The 24434-nt window shown below is 45.0% G+C and overlaps 1 protein-coding gene across 2 annotated transcripts in view; it reads left to right on the forward strand.

The window, feature by feature from the left end:
- Positions 1-1006: 1006 nt before the first annotated feature.
- The window catches only part of CAPSL (calcyphosine like), a 36604-nt gene continuing 13176 nt past the window's right edge, over positions 1007-24434 (forward strand). For both annotated transcript variants that reach the window (XM_083154890.1, XM_083154896.1), the window contains exon 1: positions 1007-1147. The gene's annotated coding sequence lies outside the window, so the exon portion shown is untranslated. The remainder of the gene's footprint in view (positions 1148-24434) is intronic.

Raw genomic sequence — 24434 nt, forward strand, 5'->3', positions numbered from 1 at the left:
ATTGGTTGACAGGCCAAGGTCAACACATAAAAGAGTCAACATATTCAAAAGGCCGACACAAGGTAAATGTCGACAAAGGAAAGGTCGACATGGGTTTTTGAATCTCTGTTGGTCCAAATGTCAACATGGATACCATGTTAGTGGTAACTGTGCTCGCCATGCTTTGGGCACGGTGCCTATACCCGCTGGGATGGTAAATTATCAACAAGTTGTTTTCTGAAGAAAAAAAAAAACTCATGAAAAAACTCATGTCAACCTTTTTTCCTTGTTGACCTTTTGGTTGTGTCAAACGTTTGAACATGTCGACCTAATCCATGTAGACCCTTCTCATGTGTCGACGATGCCGACCTTTATGCTTTTGACCTATAGAACTCTCATCCTTTATCTTATTGTGAAAGTATTATAAGTAACTTAAGAAATAATATTAATAATAATAAAGCGCAGTAGGCGCCATAATCCGCACTAAGCATACGCTCATACCCTACATCAGTCACGTCCAAACTATGGCCCTCCAGCTGTTGTAAAACTACAAGTCCCATCATGCCTTGTCACAGTTTTGCCATTAAAGAATGCAAAACTATGGCAAGGCATGCTGGGATGTGTAGTTTCACAACAGCTGGATTGCATTTACAAATTATGTTAATGTCACCTGGATAAATGAAACACAAACAACAAAGGAATATAATACTGTATTTTAAAACACTGTAACAGGAGAAAGAAACGTAAACCTCCAAACTACAAACTAGTCTATTACACTACAACAGGCCATATTGGCAGAGAAATGGTTAAATAAGTGGGCAGCCCAGATGCAGAGGTGGGGACATAAGCCAGTCACTAGGCACAGGGTGAGTGTACAGAGACTGTTCTGCCCCTTTGTGTTCGATTTTATGAAGCCATCTCCCTGGCAACCCTTTTGTGTACCTAACCTCCGGCAACAAGCACAGGAGGGGCGGGGTCGACGTGACAGACAGCGCCTTTCACCAATCAGCATCTGGGACTTGCCGGTTTGTGCCAATGAGCGCGCAGAGAATTCCCTGCCAGGGGAAACTCCTCCGCTTGTTGAAGGAGAGCTGCGTCCATAGTTGCAGTTTTGCGGCAGGTTGAAGCTACAGGTGCTGCTAGGAGGATCCCATCCCGAGCCTCAAAGGTGACTACTGATATGACTTCTCCTATGCATTGATGCACAACTTTTCCTTCCTAGATGAGCCAGCTGCAGTTCCCATCTCTATAGATGCTGCTGTAACCAGCATCACTGCTTATATGGATAATGTTGACATTAGCATGACAGTGCAGTTGGCTGCATCCTTACAGCTGTATTAGAAATTGGTGATTATTTATAAATAGCAATGTGTTTTCTAGATCAGGGGTTCTCAAACTCGGTCCTCAGGACCCCACACTATTCACATTTTCCAGGTCACCCGGCAGGTGCAAAGGTGCATTCATTATTCATTGACACATTTTAAAAGATCCACAGGTGGAGCTGAGAAGCTGTGTTCTAGATAAATAAAAAAAAGATACAGTATAGTCTAAATTATTATTATTATTATTATTATTATTATTATTATTATTATTATTATTGTTAAAATTAGCATTTTTTAAAGTTTTGGTTCAAATGCATCATCATGTTTTAGTTTCGGCAAAATCGCACTCAAGTGTTTTGGTTCGTCCTTATAAAAATCGATAATCATTGCTAAGAATCGATTGAAATCCTGTAAGTTTTGCAATCCAAACCCGAATGTTCCATTCCAATTTGATTAATGAATTGTGGGAAGATCCGAACCGGGGATCGGATCTCCTTGGGAAATCCGGACCGGGTTTTGGTTCTGATCCACAAAATTCAGGTGGATAGAACCCAGTCCCTATATGTTACATAGCAGTTTTTAATCCTTCAATCTCGCCCCTGTGGAGTTTACAATCTATCGCTGGGTACACACTGAAGCCATGTGTACCCAGCCAATATGGCGGCCTAAGGGGCTGACATATCAGAACCTGGGTACACATTGGTCGATGTTAAATGAAGGAGAGAACTTTTGGTGTTCTGTCCTTCATTAGCATACATGCTGCACAGCATATCAAACCTAAAAACATCCCTATCGATGCACATATCAAGCATACCAACTGCCTGATGTATATCGGACCGATCACCCGAGATCTCTGCAGAGATGCACAATAACAAAACATCGGTCCCCGTGAGAACGAGCGCCAGTTGCGAACGGAATTTAATAAGGTCCTATATGCACTTTGTCACTGATCACAGGTATTATTATGGTTCCCTATATAAAATGTAAACCGGGAAGCTGGAACATCTGGTTCCACACATTGAAGCAGCGAGTATTTGGTTATCTATTATTTAGAAAACTGTTTAAACAAACCTATTAATCAATAACAGGGATCGGTCCTGCCAACTGGGAGTGGGGAATAGATATTTTATATTTCAAATAACAAGCACAATGGCTTCTCTGTTCTGTGTTATCAGCGGTCAACAGACATGTTGTATCAGATGTATATATCTGCATAAATATGTTTAGATTAGGGAAATCTGATTTGTTTTGGGCAGATATACTGATCCTGTATATACTGGTGCGTACTCATTTGGCCACGTAAAATCTTTTTCCCGCTGTGCGTGAAATTTTCATTGGTCGCAGCGGTTTTTCACATTTCAATCGGCCACAAGAATTTTAGCCGCTGTAATTACTATTGGATTTATTGCGTCTTTTTTCTCACATCTTAAGAGCAGGTGCGGAGTAGGGAAAAATATTGTTTTTCTTAAGTAAAAAAAAAATCTGGTTCAGAATTCCCAGGACTCCCTCCTTAATGATTAATTAGGAAACTGGAAGTTTTCCCATGCTTAATTGGGTCAATAATATAATGTGTACACGCACACACAGACATTCTAGGATTAATTTTGTTGGAAACCAATGAAACCAGTATATTTTTGAATTGTCGGAGGAAACCGTATTACCAGGAGGAAAGCCATGCAAGCACGGGGAGAATATACAAACTCGGCACAGTTACACCATCTGTGCTGCAAGATGGATTTGTCCTCATACCCTTATGTTGTATTAAAAAGAACATGCATAGATTTAACAAACGAAATACTTCATGGACAGGTGCTTCTACTTTTGTGGCAGAAGTGCTTGGATTGTTTGACACCCACCAAACAAGCTCTCAGTTGGCTTATTGCAGGAGGAAACCGTAGTACCAGTAGGAAACCCATTGAAGCCCGGGGAGAATATACAAACTCCGCACAGTAAGAGCCATGGTGGGAATCAAACCCATGACCGCAGTGCCGTGAGGCAGTAATGCTAACCATTACACTGCCTGTGCTGCGAGATGTATTTGTCATCATACCCTTATGTTGTATTAAAAAAAAACATGCACAGATTTAACAAACTAAACACTTCACGGACAGGTGCTGCTACTTTTGTGGCAGAAATGCTTGGATTGTTTGACCCCCACAAAACAAGCTCTGAGTTGGCTTTTTGCAGCTAACCATGTTGTTTTTCATCACCTCATGTGGAGCATGTCTGACTCATCAGCATCCTTGTCACTACCCTCCTTACTGTTGTTAATATAATTGTTATCATCATACATTGGGGATGATTCTAATTGGTTTGCAAAAGCAAATTTTTTTTTTAACCTTTTGCAGTCCAAATTTTTTTTTCAATTCAAACAATCTGGTTTAAATGTTTAAATTAATTGTAATTTTTTTTTAAATTCAATAATGGTCTACATTGAATGTTGAACGCTGTTAATGTTCTTATTGGCTCACCATTGGATCTGCTACTAGCGCTAGGGCTGTTGAGCATGACTAGACGTTCGTCTTGAAAGGGCTAATTGACAAAACCATGTGCACTGCAGGTGGGGCAGATGTAACATGTGCAGAGATAGTTACATTTGGGAGAGTTATTTTGTTTCTGTTCAGGGTAAATACTAGTTGCTTTATTCTTACACTGCCATTTAGATTTCAGTTTGAACACACTCCACTCAAATCATGTTACATCTGTCCCACCTGCACACTGGTGGGTGGGTGACAATGAGAGTTTGTGCAAGGAGCTCCAAATTAACTTTTTTCTTACCTGGTATTCAAAGAGACTGTGAGACATTCTAATTTATAAAATGTCATTAAACTATTCCTCCACCATCCTATTAACCAGTTGAGTGGTATGCTTGGAAATTTTCCGGGCTCAGCTGCGCTGCCGCAGCGGGCTGTCCTGGAAAATTTCCATGCATACCACTAATTTCACGGTGTGCACCAGTGGTGCCTGCACCCCCCACCTCCTTCCCCCTCCCCTACCGTGACTCCCCCTCACCTCTCTGCTTCGGCGATCATACGCCAGAGCTCAGGGATGATTGGGGCGGCTCCAGGGGACTCAGGAGCGCTCAGGTGCCCAAGTTCTCCCGAGCCGCCCCGAACATCCCCGAGTCTGCGCCTGTGGTTACTGCTGTGACAGGCGGCTGGGGCAGCGGCAGAAGAGCTCCGGCGTACAAACTCTGGAGCTGAGGTGAGGGGGGTGCCCGGACAGGTGGGAGAGAAGCTACGCTCTGTGGTGGGTTTTGCTGAGGCAGGACGGTACTTGTTTCCTAGCACGGCGCCACCGATTTTGATTGTAAGCATTGGGTCGGAAAAATCGCGTCGATCGCATGCCAACCAAATCGCATGCGATGCGATCGACCCGATTTTTACAATGGAATCAATGTAAAATGGTCCCTGAGACCAGATTTTGCATTGATTTTAATGTAAAATGCCCCAAAACACCCCATTTTCATAGAAAACCCCCCTGATGTTTCAAATGCCCCCCATTGTTAACGCCACCCCGGTATTGACGCCAACCCGAAGCGTGGCGAGCGCAGCGAGCCCGCGAGGGGCGGCGGTACGCGTCCTCCGACCTTTTCATACCCCTACTATCCACGTCGGCGTGGAGTTGAGAATAGAAAGTGCCCGAAGCCCAAAGCGTGGCGAGCGCAGCGTGCCCCGCGAGGGATCCGCGTCCCCTCGCGGGCTTCACAGGTATCCGTGTCCCCTCGCTGCGCTCGCCACGCTTTGGGCTCGGTGGCTCGCTGCATTGGCCACACTTTCTATTCTCAACTCCACGCCGACGTGGATAGTAGGGGTATGAAAAGGTCGGAGGATGCGTACCGCCGCCCCTCGCGGGCTCGCTGCGCTCGCCACGCTTCGGGTTGGTGTCAATACCGGGGTGGCGGAAAAATTGGGGGGGGGGCATTGACCATACTTTTTACACATATTCAATGTGAAATGGGCCCATATTGGCCCATTTCACATTGTCACCTATGTAAAATCGGGTTGATTGCATCGCGGGCCATTATAATGGCCCGCGATCGACGCGATCAACCCGATTTTCACTTTAAAATTAATTTAACATTGTTCCATATGGGAAAATCGCGTTGATCGTGTCGGGGCCGCGATGGACGCGATCAACGCGATTTTCACTTTTACCGGCAAGTGAGCTAGTTAAAGACAGAAAATCGGGTCCATCGCGTCCATCGCATGCCTTAAGTACCTTAACTTAAGGCATGCGATGTACCCCGACGGGCGCCGTGCTAGGAAACAAGTACCGGCAGGACAAACCTGCCCTGGTAGGTTTGTCCTGCCCCAGCAAAACCCACCACTCAAGGGGTTAATGTTAATACACATCATACCAAAGGAACAGTGCCCCCTGTTCACATCATGCCACAGTGTCCCCAGTTCACATCATGCCACAGTGCCCCCAGGTCACATGATCCAGGTATATTCAAGTAATCCCACTTCCTGGTTGTGACCTAATTGCTGCTGCTGTCAGTAGCCAATCCCCAGCCGATCCCTGTGTTCATCCAGAAGTCAGTATCCCAAGGCTCCAGGTTCCTGTCCAGAGTCCCTGTGGTTTTCTGTGCCATCTGCTGCAGTAACCAAAGCTCCCTGGCTCTCTCCACTTGCCAGGTTACCTTCCTCGCTGTTACCATCTCTCCCAAGGGAAGAGGATAGATCACTCCAACATCTCCAAGCAGAGTTTTCTATTGGTCTTAAAGGGCCATCACCATCTTCATCTCCTTAGCCGACATAGGCGTCAACTATAAACCTCACTCGTCATTCTCCTGAGAGTTTCCCAAAGACTGACTCCAAAGTACCTGCTACAGTAAACCTCATCCTGCTGCTGCTGTTGTTACTACCACCATGCCTGGTTAATTCCACCTGCTATAGCTGCTGTTTTATTGTCTCCAGCATCCAGCTTACAATCAGCTTCCCGAGTGCAGCACAGGACCAGGCTCCCAGGTCGACTCTGCCGCCTTTAAAAGAATCTGCAGGGACCGGCAGAGGAGGTGACGACAAGGACAAAATCCCGACATTTAAAATCCCAACATGGTCAAAATACCGACATATAGAATGTGCAGGTGAAACTGTCAACATGACAGGTCGCGAGGTTTTCACTGTTTTTTTACCCGAATGTCGACACAGTCGACATGGACACAGTTGGAGGTGAACCGCAGCCGCTCGCGATGCTTCGGGCATTTTATTCTCCCACCACGCCCTAGTGGATGGTAGGGCATGAAAAACCGCCTGTCGGCACATGTCGGGTCAAAAAACTGTGAAAAAACCCATGTCGACCTCGCGACCTGTCGACCCAAAGTCATGTTGACAGTTTCACCTGTACATTGTATATGTCGGTATTTTAAATGTCGGGATTTTGTCCTTGTCGGGATTTTGTCCTTGTCGGTATTATGACCCATTCGGGATTTTGACCGTCGGGATTTTGACTGCATCCCGTCACACCCGGGTTTTTGGACCCAGCTTCAAGCCGGGTGCGACCCGGCGTTTGGTCCCTTCTACACCAGCGCTCCCCCCCTCCCCACCCGGCCCAGGCGGTTCCTAAGCCGCCACTGGGAGATGACATGATCTCCAAGCGCCGATTGCTGCCGCCGGGACGGAGACCGCTGCCCTGGGGGCAAGCCCAGCACTAATGTGATCTTCTGGCTGCCACATCCCCCATGCAACCCCCAGCCCTCGTGCGGGAGGTGAATGGATGCCGCACGCAGGCATCCATTCTCCTCCGGTGCTGTCTGCAGAGTATAACAGATGGCAGCGGAGGCTATGTGTGCCCCCCCCCCCCATCCAAACTGCTGACGCCTCGGTCCACAGGTTGTACGTCCTCCATTGATGTAAACGGAAGCCGGGTCGGATGAACACATAACTTGTTTAACTGCATGCACCTGTGTGCAGTATACAGGGGCGGATTGGGAATTAAAAGCAGCCTGGGAAATAATTTTAAGCAGCCCTTGGGGGGACCTAGTGATATGGGGGCGTGGCTCTGTCGCCACGGCCAGGGGGTGCGGATACTACTCACACCGCCGCTGGCTCTCCCTGTATAACAGGACACCGCAGGCCGCTCCCCCTGTATAGCAATACGCCGCAGGCCGCTCCCCCCTGTATAACAGGATGCCGCAGGCCGCTCCCCCTGTATAACAGGATGCCGCAGGCCGCTCACCCTGTATAACAGGATGCCGCAGGCCGCTCACCCTGTATAACAAGACACCACAGGCTGCTCCCCCTGTATAACAGGACACCACAGGCTGCTCCCCCTGTATAACAGGACACCACAGGCGCTCCCCCTGTATTACAGGACACCACAGGCTGCTCCCCCTGTATAATAACACAAGGGTAGCACAATTAAATACCATCACCTTCTGCCAGATACAGCAATGCGTTCTCTCAGTCCCCCATAATTTAATCACCGTGGCTGCTGGAAGTGAGAGGCCTCAGCTAAGATTAGCTAAGATGCTGCAGCCAGTGATTGAACGCGTTTATTGATCTTCGGGAAAATGCCCGCCGCTCCCGCACACAGTGGACAATTATTATGCAACCTTTCTGGTTGTATTATAGCATGGAATCTATCAGCTACTGGTGACCTCGCCTCACAGAATTCGGGGGGGGGGGGCGTGGCGACAGCAACCCCTCACGTGCGGTGGTGCGGACACTACTCACCACTTCCGTGGGCATCCAGCGGCCGCAGTGCAGCATAGCCCAAAACAAATATGGCCGCCGCATATGTGCATTTAATATATGCATATGGGTGGTGGCCATATTTGTTTTGGGCAATGTTGCCCTTTCTGACCAGGCTAGGCTGCGGCCGCTTCTAACCAAGGTAAGCGGCCCAGCCAGAGTGAAATCTGGTCCGGCCCACCGGGAAACAGCCCGGTTTCCTGGTGGGCCAATCCGCCTCTGGCAGTATATAACAATCAGCACAACAATTGCTTTATGCATATGTAAGTATACAGCTTAATTATAGCATCAAAATGTGGTTCTCAATATTCAGCACAGCGTGCACCAAGTTATTAAGCATATTATAGTTAGAGAAGTCATGCTTATATCAATGATTACATTTGAGCAGAGAAATTTGCACAAGGGAATATTTTAAACCATGCCAATAATGAATAACAAAAATTAAAATAAAGTGTAACCTGTCCCTGCTTTTTTGGGGTGCAGCCGCTAGCGGCTATTCATCCCCCCCCCCCCCCCCCCACGCAGGCCGGGGACTTTACCACTCCCGGTCAGCACCGCCGCTCTCTCCTGACACCCTCTGTGGTAATCCAGTTTCTGGTTGGAGACGGCTTGTCAGTCACGTGTGCACACCTGTTACCAGCACTAGAATGTGCAACTATATATACGACTATAACCAATCAACTTTGTTTTCTCCCTGAGTGGCAGGTAGCCAATTGTATATCTCATTGTATGTCCGTTGTTTAGATAAATTCCTAATGTTAAGTTTGTCAGGAAGGGAGTCTTTTAATCAATTAGTATAGCATAGAATACCCCTTTTAGACATACTACCCGGGAATTACCCGGCATTTTGACTGCTGGATCATTTTCCCGTGTGCAGCCTGCACCCTTTCACACTTACAGCAGCAAATTACCAGGTGAAGCAGTTCTACCCAGTAATTTGCTGAAAAAAACAGGGTTTTTCTTATGTCTGAAAGGGTCAACCCAGGTCTTAAATCTGGGTCCTCAACCTAGGTAAAAAGAAGGGTCGGAGACCTGGGTTTTAACACCCGGGTTGAACCTTTCAGACATACCAAAATCCCAGGTTGATGCGTGTTCATGTGTAAAATCCTGGGATTTGGCCATATGTCTGAAAGGGGTATTAATTGATTTATGTTCTTAAAGCGATATCACATCCCAAAAAAATTTGAAAAATTTAACAAAAAGGACAAAAAGTTTATAATTTTTTTTTATATATTAAAATGTATTTAATTAATTTACATATTCAGCCTATAGTTTTATGGATTTTAAAAATTGATTTTTTTTTAAATATACCCGATCTTATAATTGCAAGTCTATTGCTTAATTTTCTAAAAGTTAACTTTTGTAATATAATTATCGTGTAATATCGAAATTCTATTAATAATATGGATCAATTATAAATAATCAGATAAAATATTCAGTATAATTGATAGTTTTGTACTGCTTTATTGATCCGGTATACATTATTTTATCCCTAATATTTAATATTCTATTTCGATTATTATAAAATAAATTATTGTAAGTGAATTGTGATGAAATTGAGTGAAGAGGAAATAAATAAGAATAAGTATAAAAATGATGTATGAATTTATCGGTGTATTTCCAGTGAATATATTTATCAGACATTCTAATATCCCTAAAAAACGTATATGATGTTAACCCCTTCATGACAGAGCCAGTTTGTGCCTTCATGACAGAGCCCTTTTTTTCAAATCTGACATGTCTCACTTAAGTGGTGATAACTTTTTTTTGCTTTTACTTATCCCAGTGATTTTGAGATTGTTTTCTCGTGACACATTGTACTTCAAGTTAGTGGTAAATTTGGGTCGATACAGTCTGTGTTTTTTTGTGAAAAATACCAAAATATCGTGAAAAAATGGAAAATTTAGCAATTTGCAAAATGTTAAATTTTCTGCTTGTGAGACAAATAATCATACCACTCAAAATAGTTAATAACTAACATAGACCATATGTCTACTTTATGTTTCCATCATTATTTCAACTTCCTTTTAATTTTTTTGGACACTAGGAGGCTTACAATATGAATAGCAAATTCTCAAATTTTCAAGAAAATTTCAAACACTGATTTTTTTAGGGACCAGTTCAGTTCTGATGTGACTTTGAGGGACTTGTATGTGAGACACCCCCATAAATGATGCCATTTCAAAAACTGCACCCCTCACAGTATTCAAAACAGCATTTTGGAAGTTTGTTAACCCTTTAGGTGTTTCACAGGAATTAAAACAAAGTGTAGGTGAAATTTCAAAATTTCTTTTTTTTTGCAGAGTTTCAATTTTAATACATTTTTCTAACGAATACAGTAGATTTTACTAGAGAAATGTGACTAAAAATTGATTCCCCCAATTCTTTTGTTTTCAAAAATATCCTATATGTGGCCCTAGTGTGCACGTTGACCAAACCACAGGCTTCATAATAGAAGGAGCACCTACTTGATTTTGGAGCCTCCTTTTTATGAGATTTTTTTTTAGGCACCATGTAGGTTTCTAGGCACCATAAGTGCTAAAAGTTAGGAATCTCCCCCACAAGTCACCCCATTTTGCAATCTACACCCCTCAGGGAATTCATCTAGGGGTATAGTGTACATTTCAAACCCCCAGGGGTTTCACCAATTTTGGTACAACTGGGCTGTGAAAATGAGAAATTAAATTTTTTTACACAAACATGCACTTCTGGCTCAAGATTTTTCATTTTCACAAGGAATGAAGGAGACAAAGCACCCCAAAGTCTGTGCCCCAATTTCTCCCGAGTACGGCAATGCCTCACATGTGACCAAAAAATACCAGTTGGGCGCATGGCAGGACTCAGAAGGGAAGGAGTGATTTTTGGATTTTGCAGCACAGATTTTGGTGGAATGAATGGTGGGTGCTATGTTGCATTAGCAAGACTCCCAAAGCACCAATACAGTGGAACCCCCCCACAAGTCACCCCATTTTGCAAAGTACACCCCTCAGGGAATTCATCTAGGGGTATAGTGTACATTTCAAACCCCCAGGGGTTTCACCAATTGTGGTACAACTGGGCTGTGAAAATGAAAAATTACATTTTTTTACACAAACATGCACTTCTGGCTCAAAATTTTTCATTTTCACAAGGAATGAAGGAGACAAAGCACCCCAAAGTCTGTGCCCCAATTTCTCCCGAGTACGGCAATGCCTCACATGTGACCAAAAAATACCAGTTGGGCGCATGGCAGGACTCAGAAGGGAAGGAGTGATTTTTGGATTTTGCAGCACAGATTTTGGTGGAATGAATGGTGGGTGCTATGTTGCATTAGCAAGACTCCCAAAGCACCAATACAGTGGAACCCCCCCACAAGTCACCCCATTTTGCAAAGTACACCCCTCAGGGAATTCATCTAGGGGTATAGTGTACATTTCAAACCCCCAGGGGTTTCACCAATTGTGGTACAACTGGGCTGTGAAAATGAAAAATTAAATTTTTTTACACAAACATGCACTTCTGGCTCAAAATTTTTCATTTTCACAAGGAATGAAGGAGACAAAGCACCCCAAAGTCTGTGCCCCAATTTCTCCCGAGTACGGCAATGCCTCACATGTGACCAAAAAATACCAGTTGGGCGCATGGCAGGACTCAGAAGGGAAGGAGTGATTTTTGGATTTTGCAGCACAGATTTTGGTGGAATGAATGGTGGGTGCTATGTTGCATTAGCAAGACTCCCAAAGCACCAATACAGTGGAACCCCCCCCACAAGTCACCCCATTTTGCAAAGTACACCCCTCAGGGAATTCATCTAGGGGTATAGTGTACATTTCAAACCCCCAGGGGTTTCACCAATTGTGGTACAACTGGGCTGTGAAAATGAAAAATTATATTTTTTTACACAAACATGCACTTCTGGCTCAAAATTTTTCATTTTCACAAGGAATGAAGGAGACAAAGCACCCCAAAGTCTGTGCCCCAATTTCTCCCGAGTACGGCAATGCCTCACATGTGACCAAAAAATACCAGTTGGGCGCATGGCAGGACTCAGAAGGGAAGGAGTGATTTTTGGATTTTGCAGCACAGATTTTGGTGGAATGAATGGTGGGTGCTATGTTGCATTAGCAAGACTCCCAAAGCACCAATACAGTGGAACCCCCCCACAAGTCACCCCATTTTGCAAAGTACACCCCTCAGGGAATTCATCTAGGGGTATAGTGTACATTTCAAACCCCCAGGGGTTTCACCAATTGTGGTACAACTGGGCTGTGAAAATTAAAAATTACATTTCTTTACACAAACATGCACTTCTGGCTCAAAATTTTTCATTTTCACAAGGAATGAAGGAGACAAAGCACCCCAAAGTCTGTGCCCCAATTTCTCCCGAGTACGGCAATGCCTCACATGTGACCAAAAAATACCAGTTGGGCGCATGGCAGGACTCAGAAGGGAAGGAGTGATTTTTGGATTTTGCAGCACAGATTTTGGTGGAATGAATGGTGGGTGCTATGTTGCATTAGCAAGACTCCCAAAGCACCAATACAGTGGAACCCCCCCACAAGTCACCCCATTTTGCAAAGTACACCCCTCAGGGAATTCATCTAGGGGTATAGTGTACATTTCAAACCCCCAGGGGTTTCACCAATTGTGGTACAACTGGGCTGTGAAAATGAAAAATTACATTTTTTTACAAAAACATGCACTTCTGGCTCAAAATTTTTCATTTTCACAAGGAATGAAGGAGACAAAGCACCCCAAAGTCTGTGCCCCAATTTCTCCCGAGTACGGCAATGCCTCACATGTGACCAAAAAATACCAGTTGGGCGCATGGCAGGACTCAGAAGGGAAGGAGTGATTTTTGGATTTTGCAGCACAGATTTTGGTGGAATGAATGGTGGGTGCTATGTTGCATTAGCAAGACTCCCAAAGCACCAATACAGTGGAACCCCCCCACAAGTCACCCCATTTTGCAAAGTTCACCCCTCAGGGAATTCATCTAGGGGTATAGTGTACATTTCAAACCCCCAGGGGTTTCACCAATTGTGGTACAACTGGGCTGTGAAAATGAAAAATTACATTTTTTTACACAAACATGCACTTCTGGCTCAAAATTTTTCATTTTCACAAGGAATGAAGGAGACAAAGCACCCCAAAGTCTGTGCCCCAATTTCTCCCGAGTACGGCAATGCCTCACATGTGACCAAAAAATACCAGTTGGGCGCATGGCAGGACTCAGAAGGGAAGGAGTGATTTTTGGATTTTGCAGCACAGATTTTGGTGGAATGAATGGTGGGTGCTATGTTGCATTAGCAAGACTCCCAAAGCACCAATACAGTGGAACCCCCCCACAAGTCACCCCATTTTGCAAACTACACCCCTCAGGGAATTCATCTAGGGGTATAGTGTACATTTCAAACCCCCAGGGGTTTCACCAATTTTGGTTCAACTGGGCTGTGAAAATGAAAAATTACATTTTTTAACACAAAAATGCAGTTCTGGCTCAAAATTTTTCATTTTCACAAGGAATGAAGGAGACAAAGCACCCCAAAATCTGTGCCCCCATTTCTCCAGAGTACGGCAATGCCTCACATGTGACCAAAAAATACCAGTTGGGTGCATGGCAGGACTCAGAAGGGAAGGAGTGATTTTTGGATTTTGGAGCACAGATTTTGGTGGAATGAATGGTGGGTGCTATGTTGCATTACCAATACAGTGGAACCCCCCCACAAGTGACCCCATTTTGCAAACTACACCCCTCAGGGAATTCATCTAGGGGTATAGTGTACATTTCAAACCCCCAGGGGTTTCACCAATTTTGATACAACTGGGCAGTGAAAATGAAAAATTACATTTTTTTACACAAAAATGCAGTTCTGGCTCAAAATTTGTCATTTTCACAAGGAATGAAGGAGACAAAGCACCCCAAAATCTGTGCCCCCATTTCTCCAGAGTACGGCAATGCCTCACATGTGACCAAAAAATACCAGTTGGGTGCATGGCAGGACTCAGAAGGGAAGGAGTGATTTTTGGATTTTGGAGCACAGATTTTGGTGGAATGAATGGTGGGTGCTATGTTGCATTACCAATACAGTGGAACCCCCCCACAAGTGACCCCATTTTGCAAACTACACCCCTCAGGGAATTCATCTAGGGGTATAGTGTACATTTCAAACCCCCAGGGGTTTCACCAATTTTGATACAACTGGGCAGTGAAAATGAAAAATTACATTTTTTTACACAAAAATGCAGTTCTGGCTCAAAATTTGTCATTTTCACAAGGAATGAAGGAGACAAAGCACCCCAAAATCTGTGCCCCCATTTCTCCAGAGTACGGCAATGCCTCACATGTGACGAAAAAATACCAGTTGGGTGCATGGCAGGACTCAGAAGGGAAGGAGTGATTTTTGGATTTTGGAGCACAGATTTTGGTGGAATGAATGGTGGGTGCTATGTTGCATTACCAATACAGTGGAACCCCCCCACAAGTGACCCCATTTTGCAAACTACACCCCTCAGGGAATTCATCTAGGGGTATAGTGTACATTTCAAACCCCCAGGGGTTTCACCAATTTTGATACAACTGGGCAGTGAAAATGAAAAATTACATTTTTTTACACAAAAATGCAGTTCTGGCTCAAAATTTGTCATTTTCACAAGAAATGAAGGAGACAAAGCACCCCAAAATCTGTGCCCCCATTTCTCCAGAGTATGGCAATGCCTCACATGTGACCAAAAAATACCAGTTGGGTGCATGGCAGGACTCAGAAGGGAAGGAGTGATTTTTGGATTTTGCAGCTCAGATTCTGGTGGAATGAATGGTGGGTGCTATGTGGCATTAGCAAGACCCCCGAAGCACGGTGAAATGATGAACCTAATAATCCATAGATGTGTGGTATATTTTGAAACACTCCTTTATACATAGGCCGGGTTTGTCGGGGCAAGTTTCACAGTGGAAAATAGTTTCCTTTCTTATTCCCTTTTTATAGCAAACTTTGCACCTTTTTTGTGTCCTGCCCTTTCTTGCAGTGGAGGGGATTTCGTTGGGAAAATGCTGCCCTGGTACAATACGGGGGCCAGTACTAGAAGTACTGGGGCCCTCTGCCTGCTGGTTCCCAAATATTAGGCCCTTTATGACTTCCTCTTGAAAGTGCATAAATGTCCCCCTCTGGCCGGTAGAACGGAATAGCACGTAAGCGTTATACAGTGCCATCTGGATGATATACACGGCCAGCTTCTTGTACCAGATATTTGTTTTCCGCAGGGCACTGTACGGCTTCAGTACCTGATCTGAAAGATCCACTCCGCCCATGTACTTATTGTAATCTAGGATACAATTTGGTTTTGAGGTGTGGGTACTGGTACCTCGTACAGGTATGGAGGTGGTACTGTCTCCATGAATTGTTGTCAGTATAAGGACATCCCTCTTGTCCTTATATTTGACCAACAACATATTTTCGGTGCATATTCCCCTGCTTTCACCCCTTCTTAGTACTTGGGCAATGTGCGTTTTGGGGAGGCCTCTTTGGTTCTTGCGCACAGTACCGCAAGCTGCTGTACCTCTTGAACCAAGGGCCTTAAACAGGGGGATGCTAGTGTAAAAGTTATCCACATAGAGGTGATAACCCTTATCCAGGAAGGGGTGCATTAAATCCCAGACAATTTTTCCACTAACACCTACGAGGGAGGGGGGGCATTCTGGCGGTTCAATTCTTGAATCCTTCCCTTCATATACCCTAAACTTGTGGGTGTACCCTGTGGTGCTTTCACACAGCTTATACATTTTTATGCCATACCTTGCCCTCTTACTGGGAAGGTACTGGCGGAATTTAACCCTTCCTTTAAAATGTATAAGGGACTCGTCGATACTAATACATTTATCAGGGATGTATAGCTCTGCAAATTTGGCACTGAAATGATCAATGACCGGCCTGACTTTGAATAGCCTGTCAAAGGTGGGATCATCTCTGGGTGGGCACTGTGCATTATCGGTGTAATGTATAAATTTATGGATTGTCTCAAAACGAGTCCGAGTCATGGCCATACGGTAAAATGGGGTGCTGTACAGAACATCTGTACTCCAATATTGCCTAATTTGTGGCTTTTTTACTATGCCCATATGAAACACCAGACCCCAAAACGTCATCATCTCTACTGCATCTACAGGGGTCCACCTAGCAAATGATGACGTGGGGTTTTGAGCAATAAACTGCTGGGCATATAAATTAGTTTGGTCCACCATTAAATTTATAAAATCATCAGAGAAAAATAATTTGAAAAAGTCAATTTCTCTGAGACCTGTGGAATCAAATTGGATTCCTGGCATGGCCAAAAACTCAGGAACCTGGGGCTCAAAATTGTCTGGTGGTGGGGTCCATACGAGATCAATTATTGGGGGGGGGGGGTCTCAGCTGCTCTACGGGGGCGTCTTTGAGGGGGTCCCTCATCACCAGAGGAGGAAGAGGAGCTTAAGACGAATCCTTCAAATTCCCCGCTTGCCTCACTGGCTGTGTCAGAGTCAGAGGCAAGCATGGCATATGCCTCCTCCACTGAATACATTCTTCTGGATGACTGGGATGACATTTGGGATGACATTTGGGATGCCATTTTTATTTTTGTGTTACTGGTAGTGAAATGTTTCAACACGTGTATAGTGTAGGGGGGGGTACAAACTTTATTTCAACCCGGGGGGTATGTAGTGTGTAGTGTGTATGTAGTGCAGAAAAAAAAAATACTTTATACAAAAAAAAAAAATTGAAGGGGTTAAAAAAAAAAAAAATTGAAGGGGTTAAAAAAAAAAAAATTGAAGGGGTTAAAAAAACAAAAAAAAGGTCCTGCGCCAAAAATTGAGCACAGATGTTGGTCAGTAACGTCCGTCACTGAACAGCGCTCAAAGGCAACAGGAATTTGATCAAAAAAAAAAAAAAATAGATCAACCCTGTGCCGAAAAAGCTGATCAGTGATGTACGTCACTGATCAGCGCACAGTGGCCACAGGACACCCACAAAATCTTTGTGTGTGTAAAAAAAAAATTAAAAAAAGACCACACAGCACCCACAAAAAAAAAAAAAGGTGATCAGTGATGCGACACTGATTACCAGTGAGGGGCAGCAGGTGCACAACCTTTGGTGCAACTGACAGTGCAACTGGCAGCAACTGACAGGTATATATATAAAAAAAAAACCTCTGCGCCCCCAAAAAGTTGCTGATCACCTCAGATATAGTGATCAGCACAAAAGGCGGGGGTAGCAGACACAAAATATACACTCTCTATCACTCTCTGTCACTATCTCTCTCTATCTCTCACTATCTATCACTATCTATCACTATCTATCACTATCTATCACTCTAGGACACTGCAGCAGCAGCACTGACAGTTATATGTATAAAAAAAAACCTGCACCCCCAAAAAGGGGGGGTAGCAGACACAAAATATACACTCTCTATCACTCTCTGTCACTATCTCTCTCTATCTCTCTATCTCTCACTATCTATCACTCTATGACACTGCAGCAGCAGCACTGACAGTTATATATATAAAAAAAAAACCCTGCACCCCCAAAAAGGGGGGGTAGCAGACACAAATCTCTCTATCTCTCACTATCTATCACTATCTATCACTATCTATCACTATCTATCACTCTATGACACTGCAGCAGCAGCACTGACAGTTATTTATATATAAAAAAACCCTGCACCCCCAAAAAGGGGGGGTAGCAGACACAAAATATAGCTCTCTCTGTCACTATCTCTCTATCTCTCTCTATCTCTCTCTCTATCTCTCTATCTCTCTATCACACTGCAGCAGCAGCAGGAAGTCTCAGGAAGTCAGATCCAGGAAGCGTCCAGCACGCTACAAGCAGTGATCAAGTGATCAGGTAAGGTATTTGCAAGGATCAGGTAAGTATTAGCAAGGATCAGGTCAGTATCACGGCAGATAGGCACGGTGACCGCTCTGCACGCTATTCCAGACCGGAATGGCGTCTGCAGCGCAGTCACCGTTAGTTTAAATGTCGCGCCTTGGCTGTGATTGGTCCGTGGGTCCCACGGACCAATCACAGCCTTGGGGGCAGGTGGGGTGAGGGTGGGGTGAGGTGTCATCGTCACCGATGACCCCCTCATGCCCCCTGACGCCCGGCGGTGATTGACACCTGTGTTACCGAGCGTCTGATTCGCTGGTAACACAGGAAAACGCTGTGAATGGCTGTTCACACTGAACAGCCAATCACAGCGATCGCCGACGGGGGGGCGGCATCGCAGCCCCCCCTGGGCATGCAGGGACATGTCTGCTGTCAGGGACAGCAGACATCGTCCCTCTGTCACTGCGTCTCTAGACGCAGTGACAGTTTAAAGTCATGACGTATATATACGTCATGTGTCGGGAAGTACTTCCCGGCCATGACGTATATATACGTCAAATGTCGTGAAGGGGTTAATGATACCTTTTGTATTAATTAAGCTTATTGTGACTATAACTTTAAATACATGAAGACAATAATAATAATTAAGTGAAAAACGTGAAAATGTATATAAATAAAATTGTGTGAAGTGCCCTATGTGAAATGAAAGTAAAAATTAGTAAAAACTTATTGAGATAAAATTGTCGTTAATTCTCTAGTTACTAAGTATGTCATCGCCTATAATGACATATTCTACTTTTTTAATTACAACAGAATTGCAGTAAGTTGGGGATTTATGGATGAATTACTTATATTCCTATGTCAAGAAGCCCCCATAATTAATGTATTGGCTCATGCCTTGTGGGTTTAGTGCTCCCAAGTTCAATGTCCATTGGCTCTCTTTTCTTAATAATGCATTGGTGAGATCACCGCCCCTGATGCCAAGATTGATTTTTATTTCTAGTTCACATACTTTGAGACTTTTTGATGAGTTACCATGTTTTGCAGAGAAATATCTCGCGACTGATGTTATTTTCTTAAAACTTTCTGAGATCAGCTTGGCTTGTCCAGTCCAGTCGTATCTTAATCCACTTTGCCTTGTTGCCGTAGTTTGTCTTGTTTGGTTTTTGTTTGCAGTGCTTGATTATGCAAGCCCTGCAGGAGTTCGTGGTGGCCTTAAACATGGCTTTCAATGCCTTAAAACCTGAGCGGTTAGAGGTTCTGCAGCAGACCCTGTCTAAGAAATTATTAGATAGTGAGTCCTCAGGCCAAGAGGCCCAGAGGAGGCATAGTAGGTATCTGCGGCCCAAGCTCTCCTTAGAGGAGCGAAGGTAGCGCAGAGACCAAAACTTGTGCCTATATTGTGGGGGTTCAGGTCAGGTTTCAAGACCTACTACTGTCTCCACTGTGGCAGCCCAGCCAAAATCCTCTCATCCTGAGTCCAATGCACGTTTGTATGACTCAGAGGAAGCAGAGAAATTGACTGGAGATTAAAGGGTCAGACTGCTATACAAGACAGGTATAGCCTTGCATAACAAGCTTACCCAGGGCTTTAAATATTGCAATAGATACCTTGTAATGCAAAACTCGAACCATTCCCTAGGGGAATAGTCCGCTATTACTCTGCCAGAAATACACCCTGTGTGGGCACTAAACCCAGAACACAAAACCTGGCTAAAAACAGAGCAAAGAGATGCTACTTTGTTGCCACCGTAGTGTACCCAATAGAGACTGATACAAATTATTGAGATCACTTTGTTTCAGATTTGTTGCAACCTCCTTTTTGTATAATCTTGTTGATTTCATGTAACATAAATTCTGGGGATTTATCATTTTATTTAGCAGAACACGAGTTTATTACAGTAACAGGAATTGCCTGCTACCTACAGTTTTCTTTTTTCTTTTGTAATATACAGTGCCATGCTCTGAATTGTTTAAAGCAGCATTCATTGCAATAGGGAATTTAACTCTTGCTATAAAATATTGCCTCCAATGCCTCCTAGGTAAAGTAAGCCTTTGGCTTCACTAGGCACACAACTCTAATTAATTGGTCCCATTTTGGAACCAAACTTCCAGTTACATAGCTTATACTCAAAAGCTCACTGCCAGACTGGAAATAAAATCGGTACTTATGTAGTACCAGGGCGCCCAATTTACATTCGTATGCTTGCACAAGAAAATCGTATTGCACATCCCGTTTTAGTGCCGTGCGATGCGATCTCAGTAGTTAATATGGATGGACGTTAGTTAGTTACTGTAGCTATGCTTTCAGAATAAGCTTAAGCTACGGAAATAGCGTAGTCAGTCAGAACTTGCGTAAGTGTTCCCGGTCCCTGTCAGATTCATTCTGAGGTGATTAGCTGACAGTGATGGCTGCTTCAGTGCGTGCTCAGAACGTGCCAGAGGTGACAGTGATGGAAGGTGAACAACTCACCATGTTCACCTTGCCTAGTACGGAGGAGGAGGCTGTGGTGTTTTTTCAGGGACACCAGTTGCTGCCGGTCACACAAAATTGTATAAACGGCCATCCGATGCGGCTATCCCTGAAGGAGAGCATGCCTGCCGTAAAAATGTAAGTTTGAGAGCGACGAACTGGTTCCCGGGGTGCCGGTTACCCTTCGTCCCCCTTGTGAGGTTTATATACTCATGGGCAGAGGAGATGACCAGTGTGGTGTATTGTGAGCGGGAACTGCACATGTCCATCAAAACCACCGTGCAGTACAACAGCTTGATGAGGGAGGCATGTGCTATGGATTTACTGTCCCAGCCCCATAGGCAAATTGGCGGTCCTGGCATGGTGGTCGAGGTAGATGAAAGCCTTTTTGTGAAGAGGAAGAATCATATGGGGAGGATGCTGCCTCAGCAATGGGTTTTCGGAGGGATCTGCAGGGAGACAGGTGCCGGCTTTCTCACTGCTGTTCAAAAGAGAGATGCCATAACCTGCCTGCTGTAGTTGCTCCTGGATCTATAATCTACTCAGATTGCTGGAGAGCATATAATACAGAACAGATACAGCAGTCAGGTTACGAGCATGCAAAAGTGAACCATCGCTATAACTTTATTGACCCCGAGTCAGGGGTTCACACTCAAAATATAGAGCGGCTGTGGGGGTCATGCAAATGGAGAAACAAGCGGCATCGAGGAACGTCCCGGCAACATTTGGAGTCCTACCTCCAAGAGTTCATGTGGAGGAAGAGTCTGGGTGCTGCGAATCCCTTTGCCCGTATTGTGCATGTTCTGACACTCCTGCCCAAGGCAATTTCACTGCATTCATAGTGACTGAATTTTAATGTTTTTTCTTCTTGAATTGTGATTATTGTTGTTACTTCTCTTGATTACTGTTTATAAATGTCGTTAATTATTGTGCTTTATTGATTAACTAGGTGATTCATCGCGCCCTACGGGCGCTCTTCACACCGTCGTAGGGGGCTGCGCCCCATTAAAATGACACGAACGGAATCTGCTGCGCTATATAAGACACTGTAACGGAATCTGCTGCGCTATATAAGACACTGTAACGGAATCTGCTGCGCTATATAAGTAACTGTAACGGAATCTGCTGCGCTATATAAGACGCTGTAACGGAATCTGCTGCGCTGTATAAGACACTGTAACGGAATCTGCTGCGCTATATAAGACACTGTAACGGAATCTGCTGCGCTATATAAGACACTGTAACGGAATCTGCTGCGCTATATAAGACACTGTAACGGAATCTGCTGCGCTATATAAGACACTGTAACGGAATCTGCTGCACTATATAAGACACTGTAACGGAATCTGCTGCGCTATATAAGACACTGTAACGTAATCTGCTGCGCTATATAAGACACTGACGGAATTTGGTGCACTATATAAGACACTGTAACGGAATCTGCTGCGCTATATAAGACACTGTAACGGAATCTGCTGCGCTATATAAGACACTGTAACGGAATCTGCTGCGCTATATAAGACACTGTAACGTAATCTGCTGCGCTATATAAGACGCTGTAACTGAATCTGCTGCGCTATATAAGACACTAACAGAATCTGCTGCGCTATATAAGACAGTGTAACGGAATCTGCTGCGCTATATAAGACACTAACGGAATCTGCTACGCTATATAAGACGCTGTAACGGAATCTGCTGCGCTATATAAGACACTGACGGAATCTGCTGCGCTATATAAGACACTGTAACGGAATCTGCTGCGCTATATAAGACACTGTAACGGAATCTGCTGCGCTATATAAGACACTGTAACGGAATCTGCTGCGCTATATAAGACGCTGTAACGGAATCTGCTGCGCTATATAAGACGCTGTAACGGAATCTGCTGCGCTATATAAGACGCTGTAACGGAATCTGCTGCGCTATATAAGACGCTGTAACGGAATCTGCTGCGCTATATAAGACGCTGTAACGGAATCTGCTGCGCTATATAAGACACTGTAACGGAATCTGCTGCTCTATATAAGACACTAACGGAATCTGCTGCGCTATATAAGACGCTGTAACGGAATCTGCTGCGCTATATAAGATGCTGTAAATAAATACAGCATCCCCGCCCCTCCCCCGGCCCCACCAATCCCCCAAACCCCAAGTTTATAACATCATTAATTAGCTATATAAAAAAAAATCCACCTTCACCTTGTAGATAAGGATCAATGATTGCAGCAGGTCCAGGGCAGCACGGGCAGCAGCAGAACACTTTCTCCTCCAGGCTACAGCCAGCGCTTGGGATGGCTGATAACGCTGTTGTAGCCAGGGGGGAGGGTAGCATGGTCAGGTGGGTGACTGTAAGAGGAGTTATGCTGCGCTGCGCTGCCCGGAAGCCGGCCCGAGCAGCAGCAGCAACAGAGAGCAGTGAATTAGCCGCCCGGCCTCACCGTCCGGTCCGTGACGTTTGGGGCGGGTGAGCAGGGCAAGAGGCAGGCGGCGGGCAGGGCAGCCGCCGGCGCACGCTGCCTGTTAAGTTGTATTCTTAAGATCTAGTGCACCCTGCATCAAATGCTTTAAATGCCTCCAGGCTCCGGCTGTCAGCAAGGGGGATTCAAGCTCCACGCTATTCCATCCCCCTGCCGAGTGAGACAATCCTGAGGGTGAGAGAAGTCACACCCTCGGGGTTGTCTCACTCGGCAGGGGGATGGCATAGCGCAAAGCTCCGGTCCACTGCTGCTTGAAACCCCCTTGCTGACAGCCGAAGCCTGGAGGTAATTAACGCATTTACCACTACACTGCGGTGGGGGGGGGGGGTGTTGTTATCGTGGCAGGTGGCTTTGGCGGCGGCAGGACGCTTGTTAGGCTGAGCTGAGTGTCCTGACTCCTGAGGCTGCGCAGGCCAGACATTAAGGTGCCCGTGCGCAAGACGTAAAAGCTGGCTGCAGTGCTTAATGCAGCCTAAGCCAGCCTGCCTGCTTTTGGGGAACTGCAATTGTGGCCAGACATGATGGGTGGAAGGAGGCGGAACTGAGTTCCAGCTTCAATAAGAACTTCCGCCCCGTTCCGGCCCACTTTAACCCCTGGTTCTCTTCTTCTGTTATATATTTGGCTACGATCTTGCAGGCTGGGTGGTGTGTGACCCCGCCCAGCGTTACAGTCGCAGATGATTGACAGATGTAGCCAAATATATAAGAGATAATTATTAAGTAAATTTACAGTTTATCATTAACACATATCCTCATTACTGTGTCAGATGTATGGTATGGCTGGTGTGAATGTGTTCCTAAAACCCCACCACTATCCACGCCACCCCGAAGTGTGGCGAGCACAGTGGAACGCGTCCTCCCGACCTTTTCATACCACCACTATCCACGTCGGGGTGGAGTTGATTTTATATAGTGTGGTGAGCGCAGCGAGCGGACGCGGAAAACTTGTAAAGTAATCCGCGTCCCCTCGCGGGGCTCGCCTCGCTTCGCTCGCCACACTATATAATATCAACTCCACGTCGACGTGGATAGTGGAGGTATGAAAAGGTCGGGAGGACTCGGGGCTCACTGCGCTTGCCACGCTTCGGGGTGGCATGGATAGTGGGGGGGAGGGGCTGCATTAAAATCACATTGGATGTCATTGCAGTGTAGTAAAGTTAATGGCATTGCACCCTATAAAATCGCATGCAATCGCATGCGATTTTGCGTCAGGTGCAATGGCATGCGATGCGATAAGCCCGGGGCGAGAGAGCAGTGAATAAATTACTTAGGAAGATCGCATCACACACATCGTATGGCACTAAAACGGGACATGCAATGCGATGCAATTTCCTTACGCAGAATAGCCCACTAAGCAAATTGCTTAGTGGGCGCCCTAATACTACATAAGTACCATAAAATCCAGAACCAAATCTCCAGTGCACAGCGTATTTATTTAAAAGCTCACTGCAAGACTGGCTAGAAATATTTGGTTAAATGCAACATTTATCGTCCTATCTTTCTTAAAAAAAAAAGTAATTAATAAAAATTCAGTTTTATCTTAAATCATATCATACATATTTCAAGCAGTGGCGTAACTGCCGGAGGCAATGGAGACATTGGCCGCCGGGCGTTAGCCACTAGGGGGGGCACAGAGGAGCCAGAACCAGGCA

This window comes from Crinia signifera, chromosome 1 (genome assembly GCF_055691185.1).
Source record: "Crinia signifera chromosome 1, ASM5569118v1, whole genome shotgun sequence".
In the NCBI taxonomy this organism is placed as follows: Eukaryota; Metazoa; Chordata; class Amphibia; order Anura; family Myobatrachidae; genus Crinia; species Crinia signifera.